Source organism: Triturus cristatus, chromosome 3_1 (assembly GCF_964204655.1).
Source record: "Triturus cristatus chromosome 3_1, aTriCri1.1, whole genome shotgun sequence".
Lineage (NCBI taxonomy): Eukaryota > Metazoa > Chordata > Amphibia > Caudata > Salamandridae > Triturus > Triturus cristatus.
In genome coordinates, this window is record NC_140583.1 from 257,334,842 (window position 1) to 257,350,311 (window position 15,470).

At 45.1% G+C, this 15,470-nt stretch overlaps 1 long non-coding RNA gene across 1 annotated transcript in view; it reads right to left on the reverse strand.

Moving 5' to 3' along the window:
• Nucleotides 1-15,470, reverse strand: part of LOC146860059 (uncharacterized) — a 143,826-nt gene that overhangs the window by 6,349 nt on the left and 122,007 nt on the right. Inside the window, exon 4 of the long non-coding RNA XR_014979090.1 lies at nucleotides 11,076-11,166. This is a non-coding gene — a long non-coding RNA (uncharacterized LOC146860059). The remainder of the gene's footprint in view (nucleotides 1-11,075; nucleotides 11,167-15,470) is intronic.

The window sequence follows — 15,470 nt, forward strand, 5'->3', positions numbered from 1 at the left end:
GCGCTAAGAGAATTACACTGGCTACCTGTCAGAGAGAGGGTCCTCTTTAAATCTCTGTGCCTGGTGCACAAGGCAATTCATGGAACAGGCCCGATTCCACTCCAGGAAAGATTTGCCTGGTACTCCCCCGTAAGGCAGTTACGGTCATCCAAGGCCAGCCTGGTGGTACAGCCCAGCTTCAAACGGGCCAGATTGGGAGGGAGGGCATTTAGGGTGGTCGGAGCTCAAAGTTGGAATACACTCCCACCTGTTCTCAGACAGATGCAGTCATTGACAGAATTCAGAAAGAGCCTTAAGACCTGGCTCTTCCCAGCAGCATGAAGCCCCTGACTTTGCCTCTCTGTGCAATCAACATCTCGCCTTGTCAGAGCGCCTGGATACCCGTAGGGTTACAGTCTTTCGCGCTATATAAATCTGTATACAATACAATACAATACAATACTATGGGTGATAAAGTAAGCATGGTGACCTCAGCTTGCTTTATGATTCTTAGAATCATTAGGAAAATCAAGATCTTTCTGACCGAGAGCAATCTCAAGACAGTAGTCATGGCCCTCATAACGTCGCGTTTGGACTATTGTAACAGCCCATATTTGAACATACAAAAACAACATATGTACAGGCTCCAATTAGTCCAAAACCCAGCGGCCAGACTGCTGTCCGGAACTCCTAAATTTGTCTCTGTGAAAGGAGAGATTAAGAAACGACATTGGCTTCCAATAAAACAAAAAGTTTGCTTCAATGGACTCGGTATTGTTTTGAAGGCCATCAATGGAATTGGTCCTAAATTTCTTAAGCAAAAGTTCCATTGGTATGTACCCGGTAGAACGTTACGCTCTACCAGTGCTAAACAAGTGCAAGTCCCCAAGGCAAAAAAAGTTAATTGGGGAGGCAGGAGCTTCACTCTTTGTGCCTCACGAGCCTGGAATGAGCTTCCTTTTTTTCTTAAGAGTGCCCCGGATCTTCTGTCGTTTCGGAAGGGCCTGAAGACATGGCTCTTCTCGCACTAACATTCTTTCAGCTTCCCCAGGCCACTGGTACTTATCGCCAGGACACCCAAGGGTAATCGCGCGCTCTACAAGTGCAAATAACATAACATGTTTGAAACTCTGAAAGGTCGAGTGGTGTAGCGATTGTAGACAGGAGCGGTTCTTCTTACAAATTATTGAAATATTATAAAATCTGCCGGTAAACTATAAATTCAGATACAATAGAATGAAGGGCAGCCAGGCATCTTCATATTTCTGATGTGAAGGTATCTGACAAAGAGTAATTATTTGCTTTCAGACTTGTACATGGCCTAATGCACTGTACATACCAGATCGACAGATTTATCATTGGAACATACAGACATGTCCTTATATCTCACACAGTGTCAGACACATATCAAATGAATGTAAATAAAAAAATCATGGTTGTAAATGACCCACCAGCAACAGGCTTAAACAATACCATGTTTTTCAGACAAACCAGCCAAATGTAGAGAATCAATTCATCCCCTGAGAGTACAGGTAAGCACCAGTCTTTATAAGAGTCAGATTCTCTTTTTAATTGGAGGTGAATGTTCCTGTGACACTAAACTCTCACTTGGTTTCTAGAAACAACTTGTCAAAAGGTGCTAGTCAAAGCTGTGCATCACCTGGCGCATTTCAGCCTCTTTTATGGGTGATCATTCCTGTGAGGTCTTCATCAGGACGTTGATACTTATACAAATGATTCACTCTGGCTTTACCAGGATCTGTTCCCCCACTACAACTTTAATGGCAGCCTCTTACAGATATACAGTTCCTCAAACTCTCTCTCTGCACATTTGGAGACACTGCTTGATTTTTACTTTGACAGAAGAATTCTTGAACAGTGTTCGGTGCGCTCCTGCGTGCAATCCATGTTGGCTGCTTCCTGGCGCTTTGCAATGAGTGGGAAAATAGTATGTTTGAAGCACATTAGGGCAAAAGAATTGCTCAAAACTATCTAGGATTTAAAGTTTACTTTCCAGGGGATATCTCTGTCAAATATACTTTGGGAAATATGGGGCCTGACTCACAGCAGCGGCCGGTGCAGGTAAGCGCGGTGGGGCGGTGGGGCTGTTGACAGACAATGGAATAGGGAAAATTAAATAAATAAATAAATCCTATTCCGTTGTCTGTCAACATCCCTCGCCGCCCCACCGTGCTTACCTGCACCGGCTGCTGGCTACTAATTCTCTGGCCACGAAGTCTCAGCAGTCGTGAACTTACCATTATCTCGTAGTTTGTGAATTCAAAAAAAACCATAAACTTACACAAAAGTGGTCGTTTACCTTAGTGAATCAGTCCCGCAGATGTAAAGTTTAAGCCCATTAGGGTTTAAAGTAGGATTTAAAAACAACACCACCTGGGGCCGCCTCGGATTAAGAAATCATAGCAGACAGTCCAAACTTTGACTCTGCATAGCTCTTAAACCACCGACATTTGTAATGTTTACTGTAAGATTTTGTCAAACCGTCTAATTATCTCCTGGTTATTGTCGGATATTTGCAGGAGGCGCGCATTCTATTGTCCTCTCTCCTTGTAATTGAAACCTTACACCTGCAAGCTGCAGGGAGAGCCCAGAAGCAAGCGCCTTGAAACTGCTGATCTGTGTTACTATTATTGGAGTCTCCAACCTGTGCAACACACAACTCTCTGAAGCAGAGAGCAAAACGCTTTATTCTGTCCATTGCACGTTTATGGAAATTTCCAGTCAGATCAGAGATTTCAGGTTAGATGAACTTGGCAAATTTAGAGATATATTATTTGATTATTTTATTTCACGAATTCTACATCGAGTAAATAACTTGTGACCAGTAGACCACACAGATGTCAGCATCGAGCACTTGACTTGCTGAACCATCTTACCAGTATACATTGCTATATGACTTTCATTTCCTCTCTGTAAAATGTGTGGCGTTCTATCACATTTTATCTCCATGCCAATTCCATTTCTCCAAAAGCTGTCAAATGGACCCATCTCATGGATGACCACTTCAACAAGTTTGCATGCTGGGATTGTAAACTGACTTTCATCGTTTTATGTATGAGCTTAAACATCCTAGCATGAAAGTGCTGTTGGCTAAGATAACACCGTTGGCTAACAATTGCAAATATGGCAAGTATAACAATGTTATGGCAAAAACACACATGGCTCTAAAGACGGAGCTATTCACCGTACTAATGTTCCTTTTTAGGTCTCGCTGGTCTGGCGAGACTTTTTGTGAGGGCTCAAAAAAATGCTACCATGGCCAGCCTAGAGCTACAGTGCATGTGCGCGGGTAGAACGCTTAGGAGCAGAGGCTGGCAAACCTCGTCATGCTCATTAAGCACCCGCGATCACTTTCACTTTCGCCTACGATCACTTTTGCGGTGCCCCTTTGATGTTCTCGTTCAAAGAACATCAAACATCAATTGTTGTGTTAATGCTTTGCTGCGCCCGTTTGACTTACAATGTGCTTTCTCTTTCCACAAACTCGATGTTTGTGTTCCTTTATTTTGAGATGCTTTTAGTATTACTGTCACACACACAACCACAACTACACACACAACCACACACACAACCACAACCACACGCACGACCACACAACCACACACACACACAACCACAACCCCACACACAACCACACACAACCACACATACAACCACACACACACAACCACACACCCACACAACCACACCCACAACCACACACACAACCACACACAACCACACAAACAACCACACACACACAACCACACACAACCACACACACAACCCCACACACAACCCCACACACAACCACATGCACAACCACACAATCACACACACACAACCACACCCAACCACACAATCACACCCAACCACACAACCACACACACACACAACCACACACTCACAACCACACACACAACCACACACAACCACACACAACCACACACACACAACCACACACACAACCACAACCACACACAACCACACACACAACCACAACCACACACACACACAACCAGACAAACCACACACACACAACTGCAACCACACACAACCACAACCACACCCACACACAAAACCATGCACACACAACCACACACACACAACCACAACCACACGCACAACCACACACACAACCACAACCACACACACAACCACAACCACACACAACACACACAACCACACACACACAACCACACACAACCACACACACAACCACAACCACACCCACAACCACAACCGCACAGACAACCCCACACACTCAAACACACACACAACCACAGACAACCACACACAACCACACACACAACCACACACACACACACAACCACACACAAACACACAACCACACACAACCACACACACAACCACACACACAACCACACACACACACACAACCACACACAACCACACACACAACCACACACACAACCACACCCACAACCACACAAACAACCCCACACACTCAACCACACACACAACCAAACACAATCACACCCAACCACACACGCAACCACACACACACCAGACCACACACACACAATGACACACACACAACCACACACAACCACACAACCACACACCCAACCACACACACACACAACCACACACACACACAACCACACACAACCACACACAACCACACAACCACACACAACCACACAACCACACACAACCTCACACACACACAACCACAACCACACAACCACACCCACAACCACACACACACAACCACAACCACACACAACCACACAAACAACCACACACACAACCACACACACAAGCACACACACAACCACACACACATCCACACACACAACCACAAACATACACACAACCACAACCATACACACAACCACACATACACACACAACCACACCCAACCGCACACACAACCACACACACAACCACACACACAACCACAACCACACACAACCACACACACAACCACTACCACACACACACACAACCACTACCACACACACACACAACCACACACACAACCACAACCACACACACAACCACACACAACCACAACCACACACACACAACCACAACCACACACACAACCACACACACACACAACCACATACACACAACCACACCACAACCACACACACACCCACACACAACCACACACGCAACCACACACACAACCACACACACAACCACACACACAACCACACACAACCACAACCATACACACACACAACCACAACCATACACACAACCACAACCATACACACAACCACACATACATACACAACCACACACAACCGCACACACACAACCACACACACAAACACACACACAACACACAAAACCACACACAACCACACCCAACCACACATCCGCACCCACAACCGTACCCACACCCACAACCACACCCACACACACACAACCACAATCACACACACAACCACACACACTCAACCACACACACAACCACACACACACAACCACACACACACAACCACACACACACACAACCATACACACACCCAACCACACACACACAACTACACACAACCACACAGCCACATACACAACCACACACACACACAACCACAACCACACACACACAACCACAACCACACACAACCACACACACAACCACACACACAACCACACACACAACCACACACACAACAAACACACGTATCCACACACACAACCACAAACATACACACAACCACAACCATACACACAACCACACATACACACACAACCACACACAACCGCACACACAACCACACACACAACCACACACACAACCACAACCACACACAACCACACACACAACCACTACCACACATACACACACAACCACACACACAACCACAACCACACACACAACCATACACAACCACAACCACACACACACAATCACAACCACACACACAACCACACACACACAACCACATACACACAACCACACCACAACCACACACACAACCACACACACCATACACACAACCACACCCACACACAACCACACACACAACCACACACACAACCAAACACACAACCACACACACAACCACACACACACACACAACCACAACCATACACACAACCACAACCATCCACACATACATACACAACCACACACAACCACACACACAACCACACACACACAACCACACACAAGCACACACACAACCACACCCACAACCGCAACCACACAGACAACCCCACACACTCAACACACACACAACCACAGATAACCACACACAACCACACACACAACCACACACACACACAACCACACAATCACACCCAACCACACAACCACACACACAAAACCACACACTCACAACCACACACACAACCACACCCAACCACACACAACCACACACACACAACCACACACACAACCACAACCACACACAACCACAACCACACACAACCAGACAAACAACCACACACACACACAACTGCAACCACACACAACCACAACCACACCCACACACACAACCACACACACACATCCACACACACACACAACCACAACCACACGCACAACCACACACACAACCACAACCACACACACAACCACAACCACACACAACATACACAACCACACACACAACCACACACACACAACCACACACAACCACACACACAACCACAACCACAACCACAACGACAACCCCACACACTCAAACACACCCACAACCACAGACAACCACACACAACCACACACACAACCACACATACACAAGCACACAAACACACACAACCACACACACAACCACACACACAACCACACACACAAACACACAACCACACACACAACCACACACACAACCACAACCACACAAACAACCACACCCACAACCACACAAACAACCCCACACACTCAACCACACACACAACCAAACACAACCACACCCAACCACACACGCAACCACACACACACCAAACCACACACACACAATGACACACACACAACCACACACAACCACACAACCACACACCCAACCACACACACACAACCACACACAACCACACACAACCACACAACCACACACACAACCACACACACACACAACCACAACCACACACAACCACACAACCACACACACACACAACCACAACCACACACAACCACACAAACAACCACACACACAACCACACACACAAACACACACACAACCACACACACATCCACACACACAACCACAACCATACACACAACCACAACCATACACACAACCACACATACACACACAACCACACCCATCCGCACACACAACCACACACACAACCACACACACAACCACAACCACACACAACCACACACACAACCACTACCACACACACACACACACACAACCACACACACAACCACAACCACACACACAACCACACACAACCACAACCACACACACACAACCACAACCACACACACAACCACACACACAACCACATACACACAACCACACCACAACCACACACACAACCACACACACCACACACACAACCACACCCACACACAACCACACACGCAACCACACACACAACCACACACACAACCACACACACAACCATACACACAACCACAACCATACACACAACCACAAATACATACACAACCACACACAACCGCAGACACACAACCACACACACAAACACACACACAACACACAAAACCACACACAACCACACACACAACCACACCCAACCACACCCAACCACACATCCGCACCCACAACCGTACCCACACCCACACCCACACACACACAACCACAACCACACACTCAACCACACACACTCAACCACACACACACAACCACACACACAACCACACACACACAACCACACACACACACAACCATACACACACACCCAACCACACACACACAACCACACACACAATCACACACACACACAACCACAACCACACACACACAACCACAACCACACACACACAACCACACACACAACCACACACACAACCACACACACAAGCACACACACAACCACACACCCATCCACACACACAACCACAACCATACACACAACCACAACCATACACACAACCACACATACACACACAACCACACACAACCGCACACACAACCACACACACAACCACACACACAACCACAACCACACACAACCACACACACAACCACTACCACACATACACACACAACCACACACACAACCACAACCACACAGACAACCACAACCACACACACACAACCACAACCACACACACAACCACACACACACACAACCACATACACACAGCCACACCACAACCACACACACAACCACACACACCACACACACAACCACACCCACACACAACCACACACGCAACCACACACACAACCACACACACAACCACACACACACACAACCACAACCATACACACAACCACAACCATACACAGAACCACACATACATACACAACCACACACAACCACACACACAACCACACACACAACCACACCCAACCACACATCCGCACCCACAACCATACCCACACCCACAACCACACCCACACACACACAACCACACACACACACACACAACCACACACAACCACACACACAACCACACACACAACCACACCCAACCACACATCCGCACCCACAACCATACCCACACCCACAACCACACCCACACACACACAACCACACACACACACACACACACACACACACACACACACAACCACACACACAACCACACACACTCAACCACACACACACACACACAACCACACACACACACACACACACAACCACACAAACACACACACAACCACACACACACACAACCACACACACACAACCACACACACACAACCATACACACACACCCAACCACACACACACAACCACACACACACACACACAACCACACACAACCACACACACAACCACACCAAGCATTGGCATAGCCAATAGGTCTCACCTTCGGGACCTTATAAGTGCTTAGCCACGCAACAGTTGATGTGGTTGCACCAAGCATATTGTGCTGCATAACTAAATACTTAGAAGGTCCCAAAAGCGAGACCTATTGGCTATACCAATGCTTGTTCCGATTGCATGTGTGCACATGTGGTATGATGCATGTGCATGCTTGGCTTGCAATCCAGGAATCTTCCACTAAATAAAACCCATTCCAAGATTACTGCCTATATGCTTGTCTGCATTGTGATGCAAGCGTACACATGTGTCCTGATGCTTGCTCGCCTATCAATCGTTTTGTGGACATCTTCATGGGGCAAAATGCAGGTGAAGCACAAAAAGAGATGGAAGAAATGCTTGCAATTGTCTAACTACTGGTGATCGCTCAGGTAGTATCCCAATCCATTGTTATTTTGCTCTATATGCCAGCTCAGTTTGGACTCAGCCGTATGAAAGTCAGCCTGGACCCTGCTCCTCATGGGAACAGTCCAGCCGGTACTGCCAGGCCAGGTACTCCCTGAACCGGAACACCTGCAACCCAGGACAAGTTTCGTCCTAGCAACAACCTAAACATAAACATAACAGTTAACATCCACCATGGTGGGGGACTGAATCACAAACTGCCTAGAGGGCTAGGGTAAGCTTCTAGCATGAACAACTACCAGAGAATGAGGACTAGCCAGAAACATGGATTTTCATAGAGAGGGTAGAGATGCCTCATGATTGTAGTAAGATAATGTACAGCCATTGAGAAGCAGCAACATGGGCTCTTGCTGATGGGGTAGTGGGATGGAGTTAAGGCCGCACATGAGAATGCATGGCTCTACATGATGGAATCTGTAGTAAAATGTAAAATCTCATGAAACTCTGGGTATTCCAAAAATGAATTCATTTAATAAGGGAGCATAGTCATGTGAACTAGGTTGCCCCAACCCATCCACCAGAGGTTGATAACAGATCACAGTCATTCAACCCAGAGTAGACAATGACAGGCTAGCAGTGAACCCAGCAATGCACCTCCACCTCCTCTTCCCAGTAGAGAACAGTAAGGTATCAGCACTCCACAGCCTTGAATTCAAAATCCCACTGTCCTACTGTTCCTACTAATTTAGTAATACTGAACGTTTGGGCAGCATAAGCTTCAAAACTATGGGGGACTGTGTCCGCTTGTACCATCAAAATATGTTGACCTAGTTCCTGGCTAGCTCACAGTGTGCCATCTGGATCTCTAACCCTACTAGGTAACTGATGGTGATTGCAACCTCAAAACATGATGAATCTGATATCTCCTAGGAAATCGTGGAAACAGATCTACCCTTTTGTGGTTAACTCAGGTATTCTTAAAGAGAGACACAAGAAATACACAAATTGGCATTACAAATATTTATTGAAGCAATTTTATTCTTGTGAAAAACATGTGTGCTGCAACGATTAGTAGAATAAAACAAAGCATAGTTACCAGTAGGGGTGGGCGGAATTTGCGAAATCCACTTTCGCAAATTATCGCGAAAATGTTAAAAATTATCGCAAACACGCGGAATTATCGCGAAGATGCAGAAGTTTTTTTCCCGCATGTTCGCGAGATTTTCTGCATGGTTGCGGCTCGCCAACTTACCCATGTGGTTACTCGCGGGCGCGGCCATCTTGTTTTCAGTTGTCTCGCGGTGCATGATCGCAAGAAGAAAGACGTGATCGCTCGACGCATGACGTCACTGCGGGCGCGAACTGTCTCGAGACAGCGCAAATGGCTAAAAACAATACAACATCTCATGGAGAACGCGACTGGATCAAGAAAACTTGTCGGCGAACGCAGGGATTCAGGTAAGGCGATCGCGCGCGAGCGAGAATGTATTATTTCACAGCGCAAGCAAGCAACAAATTATCGCCATGCTCGGAATGCGGAAATTTTGACATTTTCGCGCTTTCCGCGGAACGCGAAAATGTCAAATTATCGCAATTTCCGCGAACGGAACTAAATTTTAGCCCAGGCCTAGTTACCAGCATTTCGAGAATGGTGAAAAGATCAATAATTCAACCATTATAGTTATTGCATGAATTATGTGAATACTTATAATGGTACTCCTTCCCAGCACTGCCTATCCTAGAAAACATAAGGTGGATGCAATTCTGCCCAATACCTTAGAGTGGACTAACTCCCCATTTACCTGTGTGCGTGCGTGTCATCTGCTAACCAGTTTGATGAACGACAGGTCGGCGTGCCTCTCGGGATAGTAATGAGATTCAGCTGGGTTAGAACTAAAAAAAAAAAAAAAAAAACAGGCTTTATTCGATTTAAACACTTAAATCACAATACATAAAAGTAAAATTCATATCTTGCATGTCTCTTGACGTACAGAATTTGAAAGTGACAAACAAGTTAATAAAACCAACATATCAAATCTTAACATCCCTGCATATGATAGTTTAAAATACAGTCAAGTATCAGTTAAAATAAGGGGGATAACATTTTCTGCTTCTAATCACACCCTTCATATATTTGGTCAAGTAATCATTAAAAGTTTCTTCATCTAAGAGTTGTAATTTAAAAAAGGCAGGACAACATTGTCTCAAGCCTATTCCCTTTAAAATTGGCAAAATCCATCTTTTCCGTAATAAAGCCTACAATTTACAGAAAAACAAAACATGAATAGTGGACTGAGAGAAAGTATTGTCACAAGGGCAAAGACCTGGAGATCGGGACCAGTCGTTCATATTTGGGAACGGGATCATCTACAAAAGTTGCCTAAACGGAAGCGGGTTAACAACATTGTATCAAAGCCCCCCTTCACACTTGCTAGATAAGGTTGTATCCCTGATTGTATTAAAAACTGTTGGTTCTCTCTGACAGACGGTTTAGTTATTTCTTGAGAGAGTCTGTTAATCCCCAGAAAGTCCATGCAAGCGATCTTTAAGGCTTTCTTTGGAATTATAGCAATAATAGCTGGATTAGAAAAGCATTCTGGAAATCCCATATCAACCACAAAGTTTTTAACATAATTAAGCCATGGAATATGAGACTCCCCTTGCAATTTAAGGCAGTCGTTTATCACGTCACGGTTAAGACCAGTGAAGGAACTAGACCAAATCTTGTGCCATAATAAAACCGGCTGTATTTTTATTAAATCTGATAGATACGGCATTCCAAGTTCTGCATGGCAAATATGTGTAGCCGTACTGTTGGGGACCACTAGAAGATACCATAAAAATACGTTCTCAACTAGCTGTAAAGGTTGTACATCTGCATATCCCCAGATTCCGGCTCCATATATGGCATATGAAATACATTTAGCACTGTAAATTTTGATCAAATCAACAACAGGTCGTTTTCCCAGTTTCCTGGCAAAGTTCACCAAAGCTGCCGTAGATTTTGCAAATAACAATTTCCTTGATGTTATAGCGTTTACCCAGGAGCCCCTTTTCTCAAAAACAATTCCCAGGTATGAAAAGTAGCTAGCAAATTCGAGCTTTTTATTGTTAATAAAAATGTCTCGACACTTTACACTGTTCTTGCCACATTTCATAACATATGTATTAGTAATATTAACCTGGAAGTCTAGATTTGAAATAAAAGTTACAAAGCTAGTGACAACTCTTTGCAGCTCTATTTGTGTATGGGATAATAATACGGCATCATCCGCGTATAATAACGCTGCGATTGGACGATTACCGATACGAGGGGTGTCCTGACATTCCTTAGATAATACTGTGCCTAAGCCATTTATATACAGAGTAAAAAGAAAAGGGCTAGCACACACCCCTGCCTTACCCCCTTTCTAACAGGGAATTTGTAACTACATTCTCCTGCGCTTCCATATCAAACACTGGCCTGTGCATCTTGATACAAATACCTTAGAAAGTTGACAAGTTGGGTGTCCACACCCATACCATCTAGAATACACCAAAGCTTGGGGTGGCTAACGCAATCGAATGCCAAACTCAGGTCGACAAATTCCAGGAAGAGATTCCCACATCTAGCTTGTGTGAACTTACCCCAGATTAAATTTAGATTTAGACCTTGTTCAATAGTGCCCAATCCTTGTCAGGAGCCGTATTGCAGTACCGTGATTATACCCATGTCCTCAACCAATGTCTGCAATCTATTTAAAATATTTTGACCAGCCACTTTCACAAATGAATCCAAAAGTGAAATTGGTCTGTAGCATACCGGGTCATTATGGTCTCCTTTTTTAAAAATGGGTACAAGTATTGACTCAGACCAGTTAGGAATAAAGCCCTGCTTACAACAGGCTTTTAAAACAGATGTTAAAAGTGTGCCCCATAGGAAGGGATTGGATTTATATAAATCCACAGTAACACTTTAAGGGCTAGGAGCTTCCCTACCCTCGCTTGCATTAATTGCAGCTATAACTTTCTCCACGGTAAAATCAATGTCAATAGGGAGGACATTTGCGGGCTGAGTTTCCAAGTCGTGATGGCAGATATCGGTGGCACTGTTATTATATAGCTTGGAAAAACGAGTTACCCATTGATCTTCACTAATACTTATCTCAATAGAGGGTATATTTTGAGGAGCTAAAAAGGGGGCATTGACAGCTTTCCAGACACATGTATTGTCTTTTAATTCTGCCATGCTTCTGATCTAATGGCATCCTTGCGATATTAGAACTCATGCACGGGTCGACCACAGTGATCCATAGAAATGATCCTCTGTTGAACAGAGGCTTGGTGCAGTTTATATAATAAAACTGTACCCATTGGTTCTGTGCCTGAGCTCTGGTCCGGCTGTCATTGTTGATTCTACCCACCCAGAGCTGTCGCGAAACAGACAACAACAAACAAGGACAGTTTGCGCAGTGTACCCAGTCCTTGGACAGAATGTTCTAAGGTATGATAAGGTGCTCACAACTAAACTTTTCTATAACCAAACCTTTTCTAAGTATACTATCTCATATGGGTGCGCAAGCAAATGTGTGCTAAAAGTAATCATTTAAACGATGTAAATATGAACATTTGAATGGAAGTGTTTGTGCACTGGGCATATTAACCTCACGATACCACCTTCACAATTCAGAGACACTTTCTATTATCCAGGACTCCATCATTAATGATTCAATTCATATGCCTGCTTTGCAATTTAAATACATTTTGGAAACATGAAACTGTCTAGACACCTTCACACAAATTACACAAGAGAAACTCTTGCAGAACATAACTAAGAGCCCACCTCAGATTCCCAGATGATCCTGTTCCTCCACAACATCTAAAGTCACTATTTGCAGCTGCAAGGGACATCTTCATGACTATTTTAACAGTTCCTCGAAGAATGCCATTTTTTTCTAGGCCTCTGGAAGTAAGTCATAGGGTTATTTCTGCTAAAGAACCTTGCCCTGGGAGACAATTATATATATCCAATCTTAGACCCATGTCATTGTTCCTGACGTTGAAACCTTCAGGAACAACTGGCCCTGCTTTAGGTGAAGGGCTTTTCAGAATATAATAATTTAATGAAAGCGAAACAAGCGAGTCATTGCATCGAGATGGTGGTCCTATCGGCCCTTGATGATCTTCTACAGCTTATTGGTAAAGGAGAAACTGGCATTCTAGTCCTCTTAATCTTGTTGTCTGAAAATGAGACCAAACATCACAATATCCTGCTTAAGGCACTGGAAACATTACGTTTCCCACTGCGGTCCTAGAGTGGATACAATCTTCCATTTTAGGGACAACACAAGTGGTCACACTTCCCACGTGCTCTTTGAATGTACACAACATCACCTCCAGGATCTCACATGGGTCAATCCTATTGTCCTTTCTGTTTAACATGTGCTTGCACTCCCTTGCCCAGTTGGTCCACCAAGAAAGGGTATGATTTTATATGAATGATGATAATACTTAGGTTACTTTCAGAACTGAGATTAATGCCTTGGGAGTGTGGCGGTGTCCTGTTTCTCTGTCAGGATAACCATCTGTGCTGAGCCCAGGACTTTGATTAACTTCAAAGAGGCCTACCCTAACACAGGAAATTGTTAGCTAACTCCTGGTCAAGGTTCCCACTTTGTCCCCCCTAGTCAAGCAACTACCAATCCCAGTAGGAGAGGAGCTGCCCCCTGAACTTGCTCAGAGTGACTACAGGGAAGGAGTTGTTCATTTTCTTGACCATCGCTCTGGTGTTGGCACACAGGCTCTCCACAAGGGAAGAAGAGGTTCACTATCTTGGATTTTGGCAGAGACTATCAAAATGGCACTGTGGATTGGTTGCAGTAGGGCAGTCAGGAAGTGCTGCAAAAAAGGGCAGGGTACTTTTACCCTATTCATTAGGCAGGGGTCAAGAGCCACCCTTGTCCATGTGTTATCACTCCTCCTGCACCCTGTGTGTGGGAGGCTTGCAGGATCAAGCATACGTCTCAGTGTCTCCCTGACTGTTCATGGGACTCATTGCCCCATAGGCTTGACAACATCCTTGGCATGGTAATTATGCCCGGGGCCCTAGCACACTGAGTGATTCAACACCAAAGTACAAACAGTAACATACCTCAGGGCCTTCAGGCTGAGTCATCATGACTATGGTGATATTTGGGCTGACTCATAGGCATATGACT